Source organism: Dreissena polymorpha, chromosome 1 (assembly GCF_020536995.1).
Source record: "Dreissena polymorpha isolate Duluth1 chromosome 1, UMN_Dpol_1.0, whole genome shotgun sequence".
Lineage (NCBI taxonomy): Eukaryota > Metazoa > Mollusca > Bivalvia > Myida > Dreissenidae > Dreissena > Dreissena polymorpha.
The window spans coordinates 42,195,749-42,216,873 of record NC_068355.1 but is presented as its reverse complement, the minus strand read 5'-3'; the positions used below and the strand labels follow the sequence as shown (position 1 = coordinate 42,216,873).

The following is a 21,125-nucleotide window of genomic DNA, read 5'->3' as shown; positions in this document are numbered from 1 at the left end:
TTACTGTGTCCATAATTCATTATAGAATGGGTAATTACTGTGTTCATAATGTACTGTATTAGATTATCAGACTGCCTGAAATCCTGTAAATGCTCATTTCCTTCATATCCTGAGAAACCCAGTTACATCCTTGAGTAGCCATCTGAACTGGAGGCACAAAGAGTCAGGGAAAAATAACATAGGACATTGGTTGCTTTTACATGAAGCCTTGGAGTATCTAAAACAAAAGTAGAAGCCATTAGTGGATAAGTAAGAGTTATCGCTGTGTTGTTTTCCTGCCATTGTATCAAACAAAAATGTCCATGTCAGACATGTTATGAACGTCATTCTTTCAAATTGTGAACAAACTGATTGCATTGTTTACGCACTTAATAATCCCATCAAAATCCAAGAAATAGAACAGCAATATTTAAATATTTCTTGTCTTATATATTATAAATCTGAAACTCTTGAGAAATCACAATATTTTGTTAATAATCAACTTGAGAGACCACTCTAGAGGCCACATTCAAAATGTTTTTCTGTAGACTGTGTGTAATGTAAATAACATCAATAAATTTTAAACAAGGTCATGTAGCGTCAAAAACAAGGTTAACAGGTCAAGATAAGAAAAACTGTGAACATTATAGAAATCACATATTTTGGCCTAATAACATGATCATTTATCAAAACACTTGTCTTAATCTTATGTTGAGAATGGATTCCATATAACGTAATTATACCTCCATTACCATTGGTAATGGGGCTATATAGGAGTCACTTTGTCGGTCAGTATGTCCGTTGGTTGGTATGTCCCAAACATTTCATCCGATCTTCACCAAACTTGGTCAGAAGTTGTATCTAGATGATGTCAAGGCAAAGTTTGAATATGGGTCATGCCAGGTCAAAAACTAGATCATGGAGTCACTTAATGCGTTTTAAACCAAAAGTTTGTCCGGACCATAACTATGTCATTTATCGTTAGATTTTAAAATGACTTAATGGTACATTTGTTCACCATCATGGGACGGTGTGTCATGCGTAAGAAGTACGTCGATATCTCCAAGGTCAAGGTCACACTTGGAGTTGCCCACAAATAAGCTTGTCCGGGCCATAACTTTGTCATTTATGGTGAGACTTTAAAATCATTTGGCGCATTTGTTCACTATCATTGGATGGTGTGTCATGCAAAAGCATTACGTCGATATCTCCAAGGTCAAGGTCACACTTTGAGTTAAAAGGTCAAAAATGGCCATAAATGAGCTTGTCCGGGCCATAACTATGTTGTTCAGTGTGAGATTTTAAAGGGATCTTTTCACGCTTTGGTAAATTGACAAAATTGAAAAAAGTTGTTTCAGATTCGTAAGTTTTCGTTTTAGTTATGATATTTGTGAGGAAACAGTAATACTGAACATTAACCATGCTCTAATATAGCCATTATATGCATCTTTTGACGATTTTAAAACCTAAAAATTATAAAGCGTTGCAACGCGAAACGATTGAATAATTTGGAGAGTTCTGTTTTTGTCGTTAAATTTTGTGAAACTACGAAGATTGCTTATATAACGTATAAAATACGTTAAGAATGTGTACTCGGCGGAATAGCTCAGTCGGCTAAAGCGTTTTTACTTCAGGACTCTGGCAGGACTCCAGGGGTCACTGGTTCGAAACCTGCTCCGGGCAATGTTCTTTTCCTTTTTTTATTTTTTTTCTTGATTTTTTACTGGAGCTTTTACGATCCAATGTTTACATTTATCAATATAAAGCATTTAATGAATAAGTTAAAAAAATGCCAAAATCTGTGAAAAGGCCCCTTTAAAATTACTCAGTACATTTGTTCACAATCATTGGACCATGTGCCATGCGTAAGAATTACTTCGATATCTCCAAGGTCAAGGTCACACTTGGAGTTAAAAGTAAAAAATGTCCATAAATGAGCTTATAACTATGTCATTCATTATGAGATTTGGAAATGACTGTGTACATTAATTTTGTTCACTGTCATTGGATGGCGTGTCATGCGAAAGAATTCAAGAGTTCAAAGGTCAAAATGGCCATAATTGATAATGGCATGATATTTCTTAAAAATCGCCATAAATTAGCTTCTCATGTTTTGTGAAGACAGCATGCAAAATATTCTGTGTCAATGCAGCATGTGAAGGGTATATGTCATGTCTGTGACAAGGCTCTAGTTAATGCAAATATTTACTACCATATCCATATAAATAGCAAATTCTGATAACAGAGTCAGTTGAGGGGGACAGACCTACTGTCTCTGTTATTTTGTTCCAATTTGTTTTTCAAGATGAACCAAAAGATTGGCGTACAACTCTCCATCTATTTATGTATATCACACGAGACCAACCACGTTGTTTAATTTCTCCAAATCAATTAGGGCCAGTTGTGGGTGATGTGACCAATCTTTTTTTCCAATTACCAGAGTTAATCGTCTGTAATATCGTAATATCTCTGGTGATCAATGACTGTTTGAGACCAAGTTGAGACTAGCTGACTTATGTTCATCCATCTTGCAAACAGAAATAATTGTCCCCAGTTCCTTTATTAGTCCTTACTTCGGCCCCTCAGCTAAAGTGGTTTTCAATGGTACAATGAAACTCTACCCTTTCATAGCATCTCATGTAGTGTTGATATTTTACCTAATATTATTATCATAAAATGACATACTAGGCAAATTATAAAAGAGCAAAAACAAATTTTAGGAAAGTAGTAAATTTATTCTAAATTGGATTATTGCATTTTGAGTATAATAAACTGTATGCTAGTTATGTAAAATATTCTGTAAGATATTAAAAGCAAAAACTATCATTAATTGTCTAATTATCCCAGATGTCAAATTTGCAATCATCCCACTCCCTGATATCAACGTTCTTATTGCAATAAATGGTTTCATTATGACAATCTCACACGTCATTGCTTCCATACTCAACCGAATTGATTTAAAAACACGAATGTACTTTCTTCAGAATTCAATTGGAATGGCTGAATACAGAATATATTTAATTCCCATAGTGCAATAGGAAGGTTGGAAATGGCATCTGTTGACAGTGTAGAATCCTTTGAGGTGAAGAGTTTGCTTATTTGTTTGTCTATCAACTGGAAATGAAAACCAAGCCTCTGTGAATGTTGTCAATCAAATAGATATGTTGAATTTTGTTATAACTTGGTTGTTTTTCAGAAATTTACAAAAAAAAATCAACAACAGGATATTCAATGTTTAAAATAAAACTAACATTATATTTTTAAACCCGTTTGAACTCGGCTGCTTGATTTATATTTTACTATGGAAGTGATGATGCTTAAGCCTTGCCCAATACCTTTGTCTTAAGCACAGATTTCAATGTCACACTTTTGGGTCAAATGTTCACATGTATATTAGTCAAGGCAACATAAAATGAAGTGCATAAGTATGAAACTTCAAGTTATTGGGGTGTGCTTTTTAGAATCATAAATGTATATCAAGAAATGGAAGGGCAAAACAACTTTCTATTGTAACAAGGAAAAGCTATTGCAGGGATTGCATATTTTTTTCCTGTTGTTTTTTTTATATAAATATTGCTGACATTTGACAAGCTGAATGATAGCTAACAAGATGCCCCATTAGGAGGGAATGCTTTCCAAATTAACACTTTCAGGAAATATGATATGCATGTCTCCTTCAAATAGCAACTGCTAAATGTTAAATGCAAATTTGTTGTTTGGGCTGATAGAAAATCACCAGGGAGTTGCAACCCAGATGAAAGATCTGGTAGGTTCTGCAAAATGCCAATTTTTATGCTCCCCCAAAATTTTAAGGGGGAGCATATAGTCGCAGCTTCGTCTGTCCGTGCGTGTGTCCGTCCATGCACAATTTTTGTCCGGGCTATTTCTCAGCAATTAATGACCGGAATTCAATTAAACTTTATGGGAAGCTTCACTACCAAGAGGAGATGTGCGTATTATCAGCCGGTTCTGGTTGGATGATTTTTCACAGAGTTATGTCCCTTTGAAATTTTCTATAAACTGTACATATAGTGCAATTCTTGTCCCCCCAACTACTGACTGGAATTGAATGAAGCTTTATGGGTAGCTTAACTACCTTGAGGATATGCGCATGTTATTTGTGGGTTCTGGTAAGATGATTTATTTAGAGAGTTATGGCCCTTTGCAACTTTTAAGTTGCTAAACCATCCATCGTATTATTTTGTCCAAAGTTATGCCCCTCAAGACGTTTCCTTTTATCTGAATATATATTGCAATATTGTGACAAAAAAAACAAAACCTTTGGGGAGAATCACCCGTCTCCGACGGTTTCTTGTTATATAAAGTCATGATGTGTTCCATGTAAAGGCCCATTTACCGTTGTAATTCTGCCCCAAAGTGCGGCCATGTGTACGGTATGCGTTTTTGTTTTACGATTCAGGCCCATCAGTTAATGCGTTGACAAAAATAAACATCAGAATACTCTTCCTTTTTTAACTTGTTGATGTTAAATTAAAGATCTTTGATTAATGCTCCCCAATTCATATCTGTTGCTCAGTATTGCTTTATATCACAGCAATTAATGGTGACATTCAAATGGCAGCCAGTATATTCCAATATAAAATTCATTGACTATAGGCGATCATCTTGACAGAAGACAAAACATCACTAATCAGATCAAGGTTATTTTAGCTTTATTTTGTTTTTATAAAAAATCCTTCTACAATTTTATTGTTAAAGGCAAGCATTAAAGAAGAGATTATTCAGTGGATGAATTGACTCCTTGATTCTGGGAAAACATGGCTTAATGCATGTGCGTAAAGTCCCATATTAGTCTGCACAGGCTAATCAGGTACAACACTTTCTTCACTGGATTTTTGTTGAGAAGAAACCTCTTTTAAATGAAAAATCCATAAAATCTGGAATTTCATCCCTGATTAGCTTGTTTATTATATAGAGGCTAATCTGGGATGACTCTTCACAAATTACACACATGCATTTAGGCCAGTTTTCCTAGAACCTCTCTCAATTATGCTTGGGATTCCCCTAGCTCCTAATAAAGTATGGCATGGCATAATGGATATGGGCTCCGTCTAGCAACTGGGAGGTCAAGGGTTTGACTCCAGTACGGTGGGAGTGTTCGTTAGATCTCCCTCAATGAACCAAGTACTGGTTCTACCCAGGAAATGGATTTTAGAGTGTGTCAATAAGCATGTGGCTTTCAAAACGAATCTTTAAACTTACCAATTCTGTCATGATAGACCTCTAATGTATTGCCTTATAAATGATTGAGTCACATTACATTCATTGATCATTGATCATTCATAAGTTTTTTACAGAAAGACTCTACAATTTCATTTTGTCACACCAATTTCCAAAAAAAAATTGAGGAACATACAGAGAGGAACTTCATAAAATAGTTTAATAATCAAAAGGAACTGTGCACAATTGCGATATTGGACATTATTTTTAGCTAACCTGAGCACAACGTGCTCATGGTGAGCTATTTTGATCGCCTTTTGTCCATCCTGCGTTGTACGTCGTGCCGCGTCAACATTTACCTTCAAGTTGTTAACACTCTAAAGGTCACATTTATTGTCCAATCTTCATGAAACTTGGTTAGAACATGTGTCTCAATAATATCTTGGACGAGTTCATAAATGGTTCCGGTTGGTTGAAAACATGGCTGCCAGGGTGTGTGGCAGTTTTCCTTATATGGCTATGTAAAACCTTGTTAACACTCTAGAAGTCACATTTTTAGTCCAATCTTCATGAAACTTTGTCAGAACATGTGTCCCAATAATATCTTGGACGAGTTCAAAAATGGTTCTGGTTGGTTGAAAAACATGGCCGCCAGGGGGCGTGGCAGTTTTCCTTATATGGCTATAGTAAAACCTTGTTAACACTCTAGAAGTCACATTTTTAGTCCAATCTTCATGAAACTTTGTCAGAACATGTGTCCCAATAATATCTTGAACAAGTTCGAAAATGGTTTCGGTTGGTTGAAAAACATGGCCACCAGGGGGCATGGCAGTTTTCCTTATATGGCTATAGTTGAACCTTGTTAACACTCTAGAAGTCACATTTTTAGTCCAATCTTCATGAAACTTGGTCAAAACATGTGTCCTAATAGTATCTTGGACGAGTTCGAAAATGGTTCCAGTTGAATGAAAAACATGGCCGCCATGGGGCGGGGCAGTTTTCCCTATATGGCTTTACTGTATGGTAAAACCTTGTTAACACTCTAGAAGTCACATTTGTGATCCAGCGATTTTTCTTGTCCAATTGGGAAAAGTACCCGTACCGGTCCAATTGGGAAAAATTGAGTCGTGAAAACCTCAAAATTGGGAAAAATCGAGTCGTGAAATCCTTAAATTAGGAAAATCGCGTTATGAAGTTTGGGTCTTATTGAATACATCATACAGTTCAAATTTAATTGAACATACCCATTAAAATAATCATTTGCAGGCATGCCTTAATGACCATTACTTAAAGTATTAAAGTTGATATAAATAACAAAATATTATATAGAAGACACAAAATCAATTACTAGTTGTTTTAATCTCTTATAAAGCAATGTCTCTCTTTCATTTTTTTGAAAATTTCAACAATCTTTGATGTTTGATCATCACTCAGTTGCTGGCATCCCTCTCTGCACAGCATCATTAGAGCTGTCAATGTGTCCTGTGATAGACGGTTCCGATTGGTCGTGCAAAGATTGTTCATTTGACTGAACAACCTTTCCACAGAGGCAGTGCTGGAGGGCATTTCAAACTACGATAAGGTTTCAAACCGACGTCAAACAGTATGCTGGCTGCCTGACAAAAGAATCGCAAACAGTAACGACTCTATTGATTGAACGGGCTGAATAATAAAACCCGATATTAATCGAGCACGTGGTTACACACAACTATACGATTTTCTTTGTTCGCTCGCCGAAAGTTGGGTTTTGTTACGAAACTTTCGATCGTTTTGAGAAAAAATTCGGACGCCGATTGGGATTTTTTCAGATGCCGATTGGGAATTTGGGAATTTTCGCTTGATTGGGAAAGTACCGTTACTTTATAAAGAAGGAGGAAAATCGCTGTGATCCAATGCTCCTGAAACTTGGTCAGAATATTTGAACTAATAATATCTGGGCTAAATACACCCATACTTTCTATGCCACGTTCTACATGTCTGTATAATTTTTGCGCGCTTTTTATTGAGACAAAGGATAAAGCACTTTTTATTTGATGCTAGAATTTTAATTGTCGCATTAGCATTAAAATTTGGAAGCGTAATTCCGAAATTCGGAATACAAATTTAATAATGCTCAATTCAGAATCGAACAAAACATTTACAGCTGTGCACAATTAATTCAACGATAATCTGTTCAAAAGCATCGAACGAATGCTCAGATGTAACAACGCTACTCCGTATAAAACACTTATCAGAATGCTATTTTTATGGAATTTTTTTTTTTACACTGCTTTGTTTTGTTTACCTTGTTATCATTATTTCGAATGGCTTTTCTGGACGAAATGTGAATGAATTGTTGTAAAATGTTCGTACCGGTATGATGAAAATCGTATCGCAATACAATATGCGGATTGCGTATTGCGATATATACCGATAAACCGGTATATTGTTGCAGCACTATTATTTATTGTATGCTTTCTGGTGGTTTATAGAGAAATATCAGTTAATAACAACTGATTATTCACCATAATCAAACAGTAAAAATAACAGTTATTTATCAATAATGTTCAATGTTTTACTGTGAAATGATGTTGTTTTTTTAATGTCATGATGTCATTATTTAAGCATAATTCTCCAGTTTAAATACAAAAATTATCATATGAAAGCATATACAGCGAAATGACATAGTTTTCATGATGTTACAACATTTCTTTATTTCAGCAAAAATACAAAAATAATCATTTGTAGTCATAAAATAAAAATATTTTTTTTATTTTGTGAACAATGGATTTTAATTCACAAGTGATCTATGAATAAATAACTTTTCTATGATCACTTGTGAATTTAAAATGAAATTCTACAAAAGCCAAATAATATCTTTTATATCATCATAAAATATTCTGTATTTTATGTAAATTTGACTCAACCTTCATTTTCTGTTCATGTATAGAAATTAAAATTCTGAGATAAATGAAATTATGCACATTTCTTCTAAAACCTTATCTCGCTATTAATTTAACGTGAAACTGTTATTAAGTTATAGCTTCTGCATGCATATCATGTCTGATATCTCCTATTATTTAAGTTTCTTTCCCCAGTATCTTTTTTTTACTGCATTGTCAACATAATGGATACTGGCTTTGACATATAAGTTACAAAGAGCTCTTAAAATCTCATTATTTCTTTGCACTTCTACTGAAACTTCTGTATAATTTTGCAATGTAGTATGTCTTGAAAATCATGTTTGAACTAAATAAATTTGTTTCATGATCTAAGTAATGTTTGTGATGTTTATGAGCCATCTAATATATCCATTTTTACAGGAAAACTAATATTTATTAGATTCTACTGTTAAGCTAAAAGCTTTTTCAAATTTTGATTGCTTTGTATTTATTTCCATAGTCTCTGCTGTCTTAATGAGATGACAATTAATTTTAACAAATATCTAAGCACAAAAAATATATTTCAGAAAATTAATGTTATGCTCTCCCTTGCTGAATAACCACTTCTGAAGAGTTCAGCTCTTCATGTGATACAGCAGATGTTATTCATTCTTAACATTTCAGTCTGTTTTGTTGAAGACCAATTCCCTTTCTTTAAGATCATGTTCACACAAAGAGGTCAAAGATACACAACCTTGCAATAATTTTATGAATCCTCAGAACTTAAAAAGCGAATCGGTTTGTAACACTGTCTTGAGACTTGGACCCAGTCATCCGCATTATATTGGAGTTACAGTGTATTTAGCATTTGAAAATGGCAATTTTGCACGCAAGACCCAACCAATGTCCTTTACTCTATCGTCACTTTTTTAGGGTGGAGGTCATTTATCATTAGCTGGCAATCTCAAATAACATACAATAGCCTTAACCCTTTGCATGCTGGGAAATTTGTAGTCTGCTAAACTGTTGTCTGCTGAATTTCTAAAATAAGCATTTTCTTAGATTTTTTCAAAGAATACTATCAGAATAGCAAACAGTTTGGATCCTGATGAGACGCCACATTCTGTGGTGTCTCATCTGGATCCAAACTGTTTGCAAAGGCCTTTAAAATTCGGTTCCAGCGCTGAAAGGGTTAAAAACTCACTGTTGAAAGCTGTTGCATTTAATGCCCGAGTCCTGAACTCAAAGGTCAAGATTCCACTTTAGTTTTCCGATCTCTGAGCTCAAAGTTCTATGGTAAGCCATCTTGGTCAATCACCATCAGGCATCTTTGTCCCTGGTTAACATTTTCCTTCTTATAAATCCATTTAAACAACCGATTGAATTTTGAACAAAATTGGCAGGAATGTTCTTGGGGAGGTCATTTATTAAGTTCCTTAAATTTCAAGGATTATCGTAATAGCATGGTTTCTGAGGTAACCATAATCTTTAAATCAGGCAGACTTTAAAAAAGTAATTGTCAAAATCTACATGTATTGCGAGATTTTAAATCAGTCTCTAAAGAAAATCATGGGAATGATCCTTTACCAAATTCTTCAAATGACTTGGATGTTTACCTGAAATGGCTACAAAATCTGATTAAAAAAAAAAGATCAGGAGTCAATAAAAATTCACACGAATGTTCCATTGGTAACTATATGTTTAAAAGGCTAAGTATTGGAAATCTTAGAAACTGATGTTTACAATTCTAAATAATTCCATAGAATTTGTTTTGGGATGATCATCTCTTTTATTCATAACAATTCAGTGGCATTTTTTGATCCACTTATGATCAGTGACAAGCTTCAATCAGGTTGTAGCCAGTTAAAAGCGAATAAATGATGCAAGACCATAATATAAGTTTGTAATTAATTTTAATTGAAATTTAATATCCATGCCTTTACTTTATTCCTGCCAATAATTCCAAGTCTTTTATGGTTGCATGTACAGAAGGCCATGTTATTGAATACAACACTCAGCCTACCAAAATGAGCTTCATTGAATCAATGGGGCAGAATCAATTAGGATTGGAAGGGAAATCATTGCAAGTGACTGATGTGCATTAGATAGATTAGTGCTATAATGTTCAGTATGCAAATGAACATAACCAGGAAGTAACTAAGTAAATCACATAATGTCATGGCTATTGAAGGCATAAGGGAAATAACTAAATAATATGTATAGAGTCATTACTAATTGAGGTATAAGGGAAGTAACTGGATAAGAAAGATTGTCAGGTTACATTATACTAAATAATCAAGTCATGTAGAGCTATACTCTATAAAAAAATCATCATATTTGACTAGAAGACATGTTTTGCTCGTAAGACTGTTGTTCTTGTTTAATCGTTTCAATATATTGATACTAGGGTAAGAATAAGTGTTCACTACTAAATCTCCGAAATAAGATAAAGTTAGAGACTATAGTAAAAGATTGCACGGAAAAATGTTACATTTCACTAGAACACGGCTGGAAATTAAGGTGCAAATACAGTCGATTTTGATTTGTGTCAAGATTTGTCATGGTTTGTAAATGACATATCTTTTTTATTCCTTAAATCGATTCCGCTTAGAATGCCCTTAAAGAAAAGGTATGTTTATGGGGGTCTCTATGTGCAAAATGTTGCATATATGCTTATGCTCCCCAAAAAATTTTGGGGGGAGCATTTAGTCGCCGCTTCGTCTGTCTGTGCGTGTGTCCATCCGTCCTTGCACAATTTTTGTCCGGGCTATTTCTCAGCAATTAATGACCGGAATTCAATTAAACTTTATGGGAAGCTTCACTACCAAGAGGAGATGTGCATACTATCAGCCGGTTCTGGTCGTATGATTTTTCACAGAGTTATGGCCCTTTGAAATTTTCCTTTAACTGTACATATACACTTCAACACCGTTATTTCGAACACCGATAATCCGAAGTCAGGGTTCGCACAGGGCTTGAAAAGTGCTTGAAAACGAGTCCTAGGCTTGAAAAGCCCTTGAACAAAGGTTGGCCTTGAAAAAGTGCTAGAAAAGTACTTATTTAATGTAAAAAAGCCTTGAAAATGTTTATTTTGTTCAAAATTACTTTTATCATCACCATAAACTTAAATCGTTCTTAAGGAAAATATTACGAAAATTTATCATGAATTCCTTTGCGCAAAAAAATTGAGTACCAAAATATAAGTTTCATACACTATTGGGTACGAAACATTAAGTGTACACGTCACAGATTATGTGTACTACGTCAGAGGTTCGCCATTGTGATCAATTTTCGCGAGTAAAAATTCAGCGATGGGGAAGTGTCGTTTCAAACAGAATATTCCTGGCGCTACTTTCTGGTCATAAACACCGATGAAATGCAGAAAAATGCTTAAATAATTACAACTTATACGATACGTCAACATTCTTTAAACATGAATATTCATGGCGCTATTTTCTGGTCATAAACAAGTTGTCAAAATGACGTTTATCGTTATGTTTTGCGCGAAACTTATGAATGTTCCTGGGAACAGAAAACAAATGACATTTGAAAAGCACATTGTTGGGTCTATATGAAGACCATTGGTGTCGGGGGAATGGGGGAAAGCGCTTTGAAAAGCCACGATAAAGGGGAAACCCACAAAGAAAACATGAAATTGAGAAGCAAACAGGGGTCCTGCATTGTGCTTTTTGGTGAAACAGGAAGGTGCTATTGTTAAAACTGTGGAATCTAAAACAGACATTAACAACAACAGCCCTGTGAAATACAAAATGTTATAGTAACTGACTTCTGTTTAAATGAAATGAACTAGTCTGTTTGATGTGAGCATATAAAGAGACAGTGTGTTTGTTTGTTATAACTTTAAAAAGTAAATACATATGTGAGACTCATTGAGTTAAGGATGGATAACATTTATGTGTATGTTATAACTAGAAATAACATGAATGATTTATTGTGAAATTAGTTTAATGTGTTTGAGCAAATAAATGATATATACTGTGTTAATCTGGCTTGAAAATGCATTTTTTAAAGGAAACTAATGTACGGTTCTCGGCCTTGAAAATGAAAATTTGGCCTTAACAAGTCCTTGAAAAGTGCTTGAATTTAGGTTTGAGATTTTTGTTTGAACCATGGAAGTCACCGTTATTTCGAAGTATTTTTCAGGTCCCGATTTTGGTACTCCTTAGTTTAATGTTAAATTTCATTGTTAATCCGAACTTCGTTAAACCGAAGAAATCGTTAATTCGAAGTGATTCAGTCGGTCCCAACACTATAATTCGCACCCAATTATCAATCTTTAATCCGAATCAAAACTGCAAACTACGGTGCATAATTTCACACCTTTGTCGTGGCGCATCAAAAGCCGATCATCACACTTTGTCGTCTGCGCGAACGCCGTTGTTCAGAGATACATCGTGTGTTGGTTTCATTTCCGAAAATGTATTTATATGTATGTATGTCTGATAATTTGTGCTATTCTTTATATTTTATATGTACTGTAATTAGATAAATATAAAAACAAGAAAAAGAAACGTTTAATCCTCCGTTTGTTACAAGTGGAAATCTATTTGCAATCTGACTAGTTTACGCTTTTAAGTAAGCGTGTAACAAAACCATGCGAATTCCACAACGTTTCATTTTTACAGAAAAGAAGTCTTCTGTCAAATGTTTATTTCGAATACTCGTTAATCCAAAGTTTTTTAATGGCCCCGACGACTTCGAAATAACGGTGTTGAAGTGTAGTGCAATTCTTGTCCGGGCTATTTCTCCCTAACTACTGACTGGAATTCAATGAAGCTTTATGGGAAGCTTAACTTCCTTGAGGAGATGTGCATGTTATTTGTGGGTTCTGGTGAGATGATTTATTTAGAGAGTTATGGCCCTTTGAAACTTTTAAGTTGCTAAACCATCCATCGTATTATTTTGTCCAAAGTTATGCACCTCAAGATGTTTCCTTTTATCTGAATATATATTGCAATATTGTGACAAAAAAAAACTTTGGGGAGCATCACCCGTCTCCGACGGTTTCTTGTTCACAGAGTTATGTCCCTTTGAAATTTTCCATAAACTGTACATATAGTGCACAGGGGTTTTTCAGCAATGTCTGCGCCTCCGGACAACGGAGGCACTCCCAAAGCAAACGGACCCGATCCCAAACCGAAATTATAAAAAAAAATCCCAATTTCCAAGAAATTTTTAAGAATGAAGTGTCTTATAACTTGTGTGACTAACCAGTGTTTGTTTTGGTCAAAAATATTTGCTATAAGGTTTTGACTGATCAGTTCTTATCACAGAGTGTAACTGTAACTGAAAAACAAAACTGCAGTAATTGAATTAACGTTGAACATGCCCAATATTGCATCTGTCAGACGACAAAATAACCAAATAAAAACAAATTTATTTGTTAAACCACTGAATTATTTTAGCATGATTAATTCACAATTTTTTCCCAAATGAGCCGTTTCATCGAAGCAAAAATTCCTAAAATGACCAATTTTGTCGATAAAAAATTCCCAATTTGGTCAGACTCTTTTTCCCAAAATAGGCAGAAAAACCCCTGGTGCAATTCTTGTCCGGGCTATTTCTCAGCAACTAATGACAGAATTCAATGAAACTTTATGGGAAGCTTCACTACTAAGAGGACATGTGCATATTATCAGCGGGTTCTAGTCAGATGATTTTTTTCACAGAGTTATGACCCTTTGAAATTTTCCATTAACTGTACATATGGTGCAATTCTTGTCCTGGCTATTTCTCAGCAACTAATGACCGGAATTCAATGAAACTTTATGGGAAGCTTCACTACCAAAAGGTATGCATATTATCAGCCACTTAAGGTCCGATGATTTTTCACAGACTTATGGCCCTTTGAAATTTTCCATTCACTGTGCATATAGTGCAATTCTTGTCCGGGCGATTTCTCAGCAACTAATGACTGGAATTCAATGAAACTTTATAGAAAGTTTCACTACCAAGAGGAGATGTGCATATTATCAGCCGGTTCTCGTTGGATGATTTTTCACAGAGTTATGGCCCTTTGAAATTTTCCATTGTACATATAGTGCAATTCTTGTCCGAGCTATTTCTCAGCAACTTATGACGGGAATTCAATGAAACTTTATGGGAAGCTTCACTACCACAGGAGATGTGCATATTATCAGCCAGTAATTGTCGGATGATTTTCACAGAGTTATGGCCCTTTGAAATTTTCTATAAACTGTACATATAGTGCAATTTTTGTCCGGGCTATTTCTCCCCAACTACTGATTGGAATTCAATGAAGCTTTATGGGAAGCTTAATTACCTTGAGGAGATGCGCATGTTATCTGTGGGTTCTGGTTAGATGATTTATTTAGAGATTTATGGCACATTGAAATTTTTAATTTGCTAAACCATCCATCGTATTATTTTGTCCAAAGTTATGCCCCTCAAGACGTTTCCTTTTATCTGAATATATAGTGCAATATTGTGACAAAAAACCACTTTGGGGAGCATCACCCGTCTCCGACGGTTTCTTGTTTCTTAAAGTTGTCACATTTACTATTGGAGATGATGATAGTCCTTGTGTTATTCAATGTTAAACCTTCAACTGTAGTTAGAAATAATGTCATTATTTTGCACAAAGGGATCCCCATAACATTACCTTTTCTTTACGGGCATTATAAGCTGAATGCATTTTAGAAACGAAAGAGGTACGTCTTGTGATATGTAAGCAAGAACACAACATATACACTGTAACTCCAATATAGCGCGGTCAATGGGGTCCAAGCCGCGAAACAGCGTTATAACGGATTCGCGTTATAGGTTTTGAGCTCATTTACTGCAGGGCGCTATAAAAGAAACAGGTATAGAATAGCCTATGATATAGGTCATGTATATTGCCATGCTGTGTTGACGCAAATACATGCATATAAACCGAATCGTATCGATAACAGTATACATACCGCTTTTCTTATGTGCACATTTATCTGATAATCCAATAAAATTGCAACATCACTTAAAAAATAATAATCTTGAACATTAATGACGATATATGTTTAAGAAATTCGTAACCACAACCGTACACATATATGCCATTTTCAGAAGTGTTAAGAGTACAGTGCATTATGGGACAGAGCTTTCATTGGACGAGCGACTTTAAATTTAGATTGAATGCAATACGACTCATGTACAAAAAATTGTTTTATTGCGTCATACGCATGCAAAAAACGTGTTTCCCGGGGACTTTCTGATACCCCGCGAAAATGAAAGTGAAACTCTGTTAACAATTACCGGTACACTGCGTATGATAATGAAATGACAGAAAAAGTTGTTTTATACAGTAGGCAGTATATTTCACAGCCGCTCATTTAATATAGTCAAACTGCAACCATATCAAAGTAAGAATGTTTCAATCGTTTTGAATTACTTTAATTGTATAACTATCCCGCTTGCACTTAACTTATGGAAATTATCGCACTGAACCGCTCTGATGAGGAATACATGTAATAAACACTGACACGCGAGTTTTTCACACCTTTATTGACATTACACAACAAATTAACACCAATTAGCTGTCGGTGTTGTTTAACCTCGAGGCGATTATAATCGGTTCAAGGGACGGTTAAATAAAGCAATCAACATGTGATTGCTGCCATCTTTAAATTGTCTGAAAATACATGAAGTTGCATAATACGGATTTGAATCAGAAATCAAATGGAAGGTTGGAGAAAAAATGGGATCCAAGCACCCTCCGCGTTATATTGGATTCAGCGTTATAACGGAGCGCGTTATATTGGAGTTACAGTGTATCAAACTTAGAGGCCAGCATAAGGCACAGAATAATCAATGTTATTTGTTTGACATCTGAGACAAACGCATTCAACTAATTAATTGCTTACATTTTGTGCTATTGACTATTTAACAAAACATAAATGGTCTATGTCATACAATATGAATACTTCATCAAATGAACAAGATAAACAACAGCTTGCTTGGTGCAAGTATGTTTACCAATAGCTGAATGAAGCACAACAACTGTCCTTACACACCTTTATTCCTTCATTTAATCCTTTGCATGCTGGGAAATTTGTTGTCTGCTAAAATGTTGTCTGCAGAATTTCTAAAATTAGCATTTTCTTGGATTTTTTTTCAAAGAATACTATCAGAATAGCAAACAGTTTGGATCCTGATTAGACGCCACGTTCTGTGGCGACTCATCTGGATCCAAACTGTTTGCAAAGGCCTTTAAAATTCGGTTCCAGCACTGAAAGCATCCTTTGTTACTTTATTTTATCCACTCAGAAAAAAGGGAAAATGACTATGTGCATACAGCATAAAACCAGAACAGCCTGCGAGTAACCCTCAGTCTGTTCAGGTTTTATGCTGTTTGCAACTCATCAATATATAAGGGTTGAAAATGACGCCTATAAAAATTGAATTTAGTAAGAAAGGTCTTAAATTAAATTTAGCTTTCTAAGGGACAACAAATGGGTAAAAATATGTATCTAAGTGGTAACGGGTTAACACAAATTATGCAGAGCTTTTAGAATAGCTTTAATTAAAGGGTATCAATTAATTATTCTGTAAGTGGTTGTGTACAGAGTTTAGTTTTGCATTTCAAGCATTTGGTTGTTGGTGTGTTGTTGTTATTGTTATTATTTATATATGTTGCCATCTGTATGTATGTCAAGGAACATTGACTAAAATCTAATGGTCATTCATTATAGATGAGTAATTACTGTGTCCATTATGTACAATATTAGATTATCAGATTGAGTGAAATCCAGTAAATGCTCATTTCCTTTTTTGTTGTGAAGAACCCTGTGTAACCATTGAGTGACGATCTGAACGGTAGGTGCAAAGGGTCAGAAAAAAACAAAACTATAGAAAAGCATGGAACATTGGTTGTTTATTAGGGGAAGTCCATGGGCTACAAAAAAGAATCCATAAGTAGATAATTAAGGATAATTTCTGTTTTCTTTCGTCGTTATATTAAACACAGATTTGGATGTCAGACTCATAATGAACGTCACCCTTTCAAAATGTGAACATATTGCATCGTAGACATACCATACCTTATTATCTAATCATATCAAACCAATAGAACAGCAATATTAAAATATTGCAAGTCTTACATGTCTTACATACTATGAACCTGAAACACTATAGAAATCACAATTCTCTTTACAATAAACTGTCAGCTGAGAGACCACTGTAGAGGCTACATTTATTTCTATTTTTAGCTCACCTGATTGCTCAGGTGAGCTTTTGTGACCGGTCTTTGTCTGTAGTATGTCTGTCCGTCCGTTAACATTTGGTCGTAAACACTCTAGAGGCCACTTTTCTTGTCCCATCTTCATGAAACTTGGTCAAAAGCTTTGTCCCAATGAAATCTCGGCCAAGTTCGAAACTGGGTTGTGCCGGGTCAAAAACTAGGTCACTAGGTCAAAAAAAAGAAAAACCTTGTAAACACTGTAGAAGTCACATTTCATGCCCAATCTTCATGTAACTTTGTCAAAATGTTTGTCTTTATGATATCTTGGCTGAGTTCAAAAGTGGTTCCGATCCATTGAAAAACATGGCCGCGCGTCGGCGGGGCAGTTTTCCTTATTTGGCTATAGAGAAACCTTGTAAACACTCTAGAAGTCACAATTTTTGCCCAATCGTCATGAAAGTTGGTCAAAACATTTGGTTCAATTGATTTCTCGGATGAGTTCAAAAATGGTCAAGATCGGTGAAAAAACATGGCCGCCAGTGGGCGGGGCATTTTTATCTATATGTATATAATGGCAGTTTTCACTATTTGGCTATAGAGAAACATTGTAAACACTCTAGAAGTCACAATATTTGCCCAATCATCATGAAAGTTGGTCAAAACATTGGTTTTATTGCTATCTCGGACGAGTTTGAAAATGGTCGGGATCGGTAAAAAACATGGCCACCAGTGGGCAGGGCATTTTTCTTTATATGTATATAGTGAAAACATGTGAACACAGTAGAAGTCACATTTTTGGCCCAATTTTCATGGAATTTGCTCAGAAAATTTGTTTCCTTGATACGAGAGTTGAGTTAAAAAATGGTTCCGGTCAGTAGAATAACATGGCTGCTGGGAGGGGGGCAGTTTTCTAATTATGCCCCCGCCCCCTTTCGAAGAAGAGGGGGTATATTGTTTTGCTCATGTCGGTCCGTCTGTCGGCCAGATGGTTTCTGGATGATAACTCAAGAGCGCTTATGCCAAGGATCATGAAACTTCATAGGTACTTTGATCATGACTCACAGATGACCCCTTTTGATTTTCAGGTCACTAGGTCAAAGTTCAATGTCACTATGAACCGAAATAGTAAAATGGTTTCTGGATGATAACTCTAGAACACTTATGCCTAGGATCATGAAACTTCATAGATACATTGATCATGACTCGCAGATGACCCCTATTGATTTTCAGGTCACTAGGTCAAAGGTCAAGGTCACGGTGACCCAAAGCAGTAAAATGGTTTCCAGATAATAACTCAAGAACGCTTATGCCTAGGATCATGAAACTTTATAGATACATTTATCATGACTCCCAGATAACCCCTAATGATTTTCACTAGGTCAAAGGTCGAGGTCATGATGACCCAAAATAGTAAAATGGTTTCCGGATGATATCTCAAGAACGCTTACGCCTAGGATCATGAAACTTCATTGGTACAATGATCATTACTTGCAGATGACCCTTATTGATTTTCAGGTCACTAGGTCAAAGGTCAAGGTCACAGTGACCTGAAATAGTAAAATGGTTTCTGGATGATAACTCAAGAACGCTTATGCCTAGGTTCATGAAACTTCATAGGTATATTGATCATGACTCGCAGATGACCCCTATTGATTATCAGGTCACTAGGTCAAAGGTCAAGGTCACAGTGCCAAAAAACGTATTCACACAATGGCTGTCAAGGTCATGGTGACTCAACTTCGAAAAATGGTTTCCGGATGATAACTCAAGAATGCTTACGCCTAGGATCATGAAACTTCATAGGTACATTGATCATGACTTGCAGATGAAATAATGATTAAACTTGACCAGGATGTTTGTCTGGACAATATCTAGGTCAAGTTTGACGTTTGGTAAAGATTGAATGAACCGACTCCTCTTAGATGAGCGAACTAGGGCCATCTTGGCCCTCTTGTTTTAGTTTTGTTCCAATAAAAATTGAATGTTTTAATTTTAAACTAGGTCATGTTGTGTAAAAAATATGGACAAAATTGAAATATGGTCATTTAGTATCAAAACAAGGTTAGATTTTCAAACTGAGTAATGTAGTGTTAAAAACAAGGTTACTATTGAAATAACAACATGAAGCGTCTAAAACAAGGTAAAATTTGAAATTAGTTTATGTACTGTGTAAAGCAAGTTTAAATTTAATTAGGTCATGTAGCATCAAAAACAAGGTCACTAGGTAAAGATAAAGAAACATTCTAGAAATCAAATTTTTTAACCCAACAGAATGATTATTTTGTAAAACATTCATATTTATGTTATCTTGAGAATGAATTTTGAATATGTTAGTAACAAACATATTATTTACTACCATGCCCATACTACTTGCAATTCTCATACATGGATCAGGTAAGTGGGATAGATCTATGTCCTTTGGGCCCTATTGTTTTTCCAATGTAATGTTTTTTAAGATGCCCCACAAGATTGGCATGGTCACCTTCTAACCTATTTACATGCCACAGAGACCTTCTACATATGGACATGTTTTAAGTCGTCCAGATCAATAGAGGCCAGTTGTTGCTGTTTGTGACCCATCGTTTTCCCATTACTTGAGTAAATTGTCTGTAATATTGCTCCCCTGGTGATCAATGATAGCTAGAGACCTTGTCATGTCTACAAGACTTATGTTTATTCATCTCGCAAACGGTATTAATTTTCCCCAGTTCCTAATGATTATCCTTATAAGGGCCCATGAGCTGAAATTGTGTGTCATGGCACAAATAAACTCTTACCTTCATTATCATTGCTATCATTTTAATTGAGTTTTAATATGTTTTCTAATATAGGAAGTTGAAATATCATGAAATTATATATGTCAAAGTTCATTAAGCATAGTTGTAAAACATACTTATTTAGATGTTTCTTAGAATGTGTTATACTTTAAATGTTCATTTATAAAATATTCTGTTGGAAATCTACTGTTTATATTTATCAGACAACTTCTTTTGCTTTCTTCTCTCATTTTAGCTCGACTATTATATTATGAAATATATATAGTTGGGCTATCCTACTCACCCCAGCGTCGTCGTTAGCGTTCCCGTTAGTGTGCAATTGTTAAAGTTTGCGTACCAACCCAAATATTTTCAATGTCCCTTGACAAATTGCTTTCATATTTTGCATACTTCTTTACCAACATGACCCCAACCTATAAACAAGAGCAGACAACTGTATCAAGCATTTTGTAAGAATTATTGCCCTTTTTTCACTTAGAATATGCATATTATTGATAAATCTATGTTAAAGTTTGCGTACCACCTCAAATATTTTCAATGTCCCTCGACATATTGCTTTCATATTTTGCATGCTTCTTAACCAACATGACCCCAACCTATAAACAAGAGCAAACTACTGTATCAAGCATTTTGCTAGAATTATGGCCTCTTTAGCTCACCTGATTGCTCAGATGAGCTTTTGTGACCGGTCTTTATACGTTTTCTGTCCGTCCGTCCACATTTGTTTCTAAACACTTTCGAGGCTACATAAATTGTCCAATCTTCATGAAACTTGGTCAGAAGATTAGTCCCAATGAAATCTCAGTCGAGTTCGAAACTGGGTCGTGCCAGGTCAAAAACTAGGTCACTAGGTCAAAAAAAGGAAAAAAACTTGTAAACACTGTAGAAGTCACATTTCATGCCCAATCTTCATGTAACTTTGTCAAAATGTTTGTCTTAATGATATGTTGGTTGAGTTCAAAAGTGGTTCTGGTCCGTTGAAAAACATGGCCGCCACTGGGCGGGGCAGTTTTCTTTATTCGGCTATAGAGAAACCTTGTAAACACTCTAGAAGTCACAATTTTTGCCCAATCATTATGAAAATTTGTCAAAACATCGGTTTTATTGAATTCTCGGACGAGTTCGAAAATG

The 21,125-nt window shown here is 35.2% G+C and overlaps 1 protein-coding gene across 8 annotated transcripts in view; it reads left to right on the top strand.

Annotated features, from left to right (window-relative positions):
* Positions 1 to 21,125, top strand: part of LOC127878034 (protein MON2 homolog) — a 450,013-nt gene that overhangs the window by 315,412 nt on the left and 113,476 nt on the right. The gene's annotated exons all lie outside the window — the stretch shown is intronic.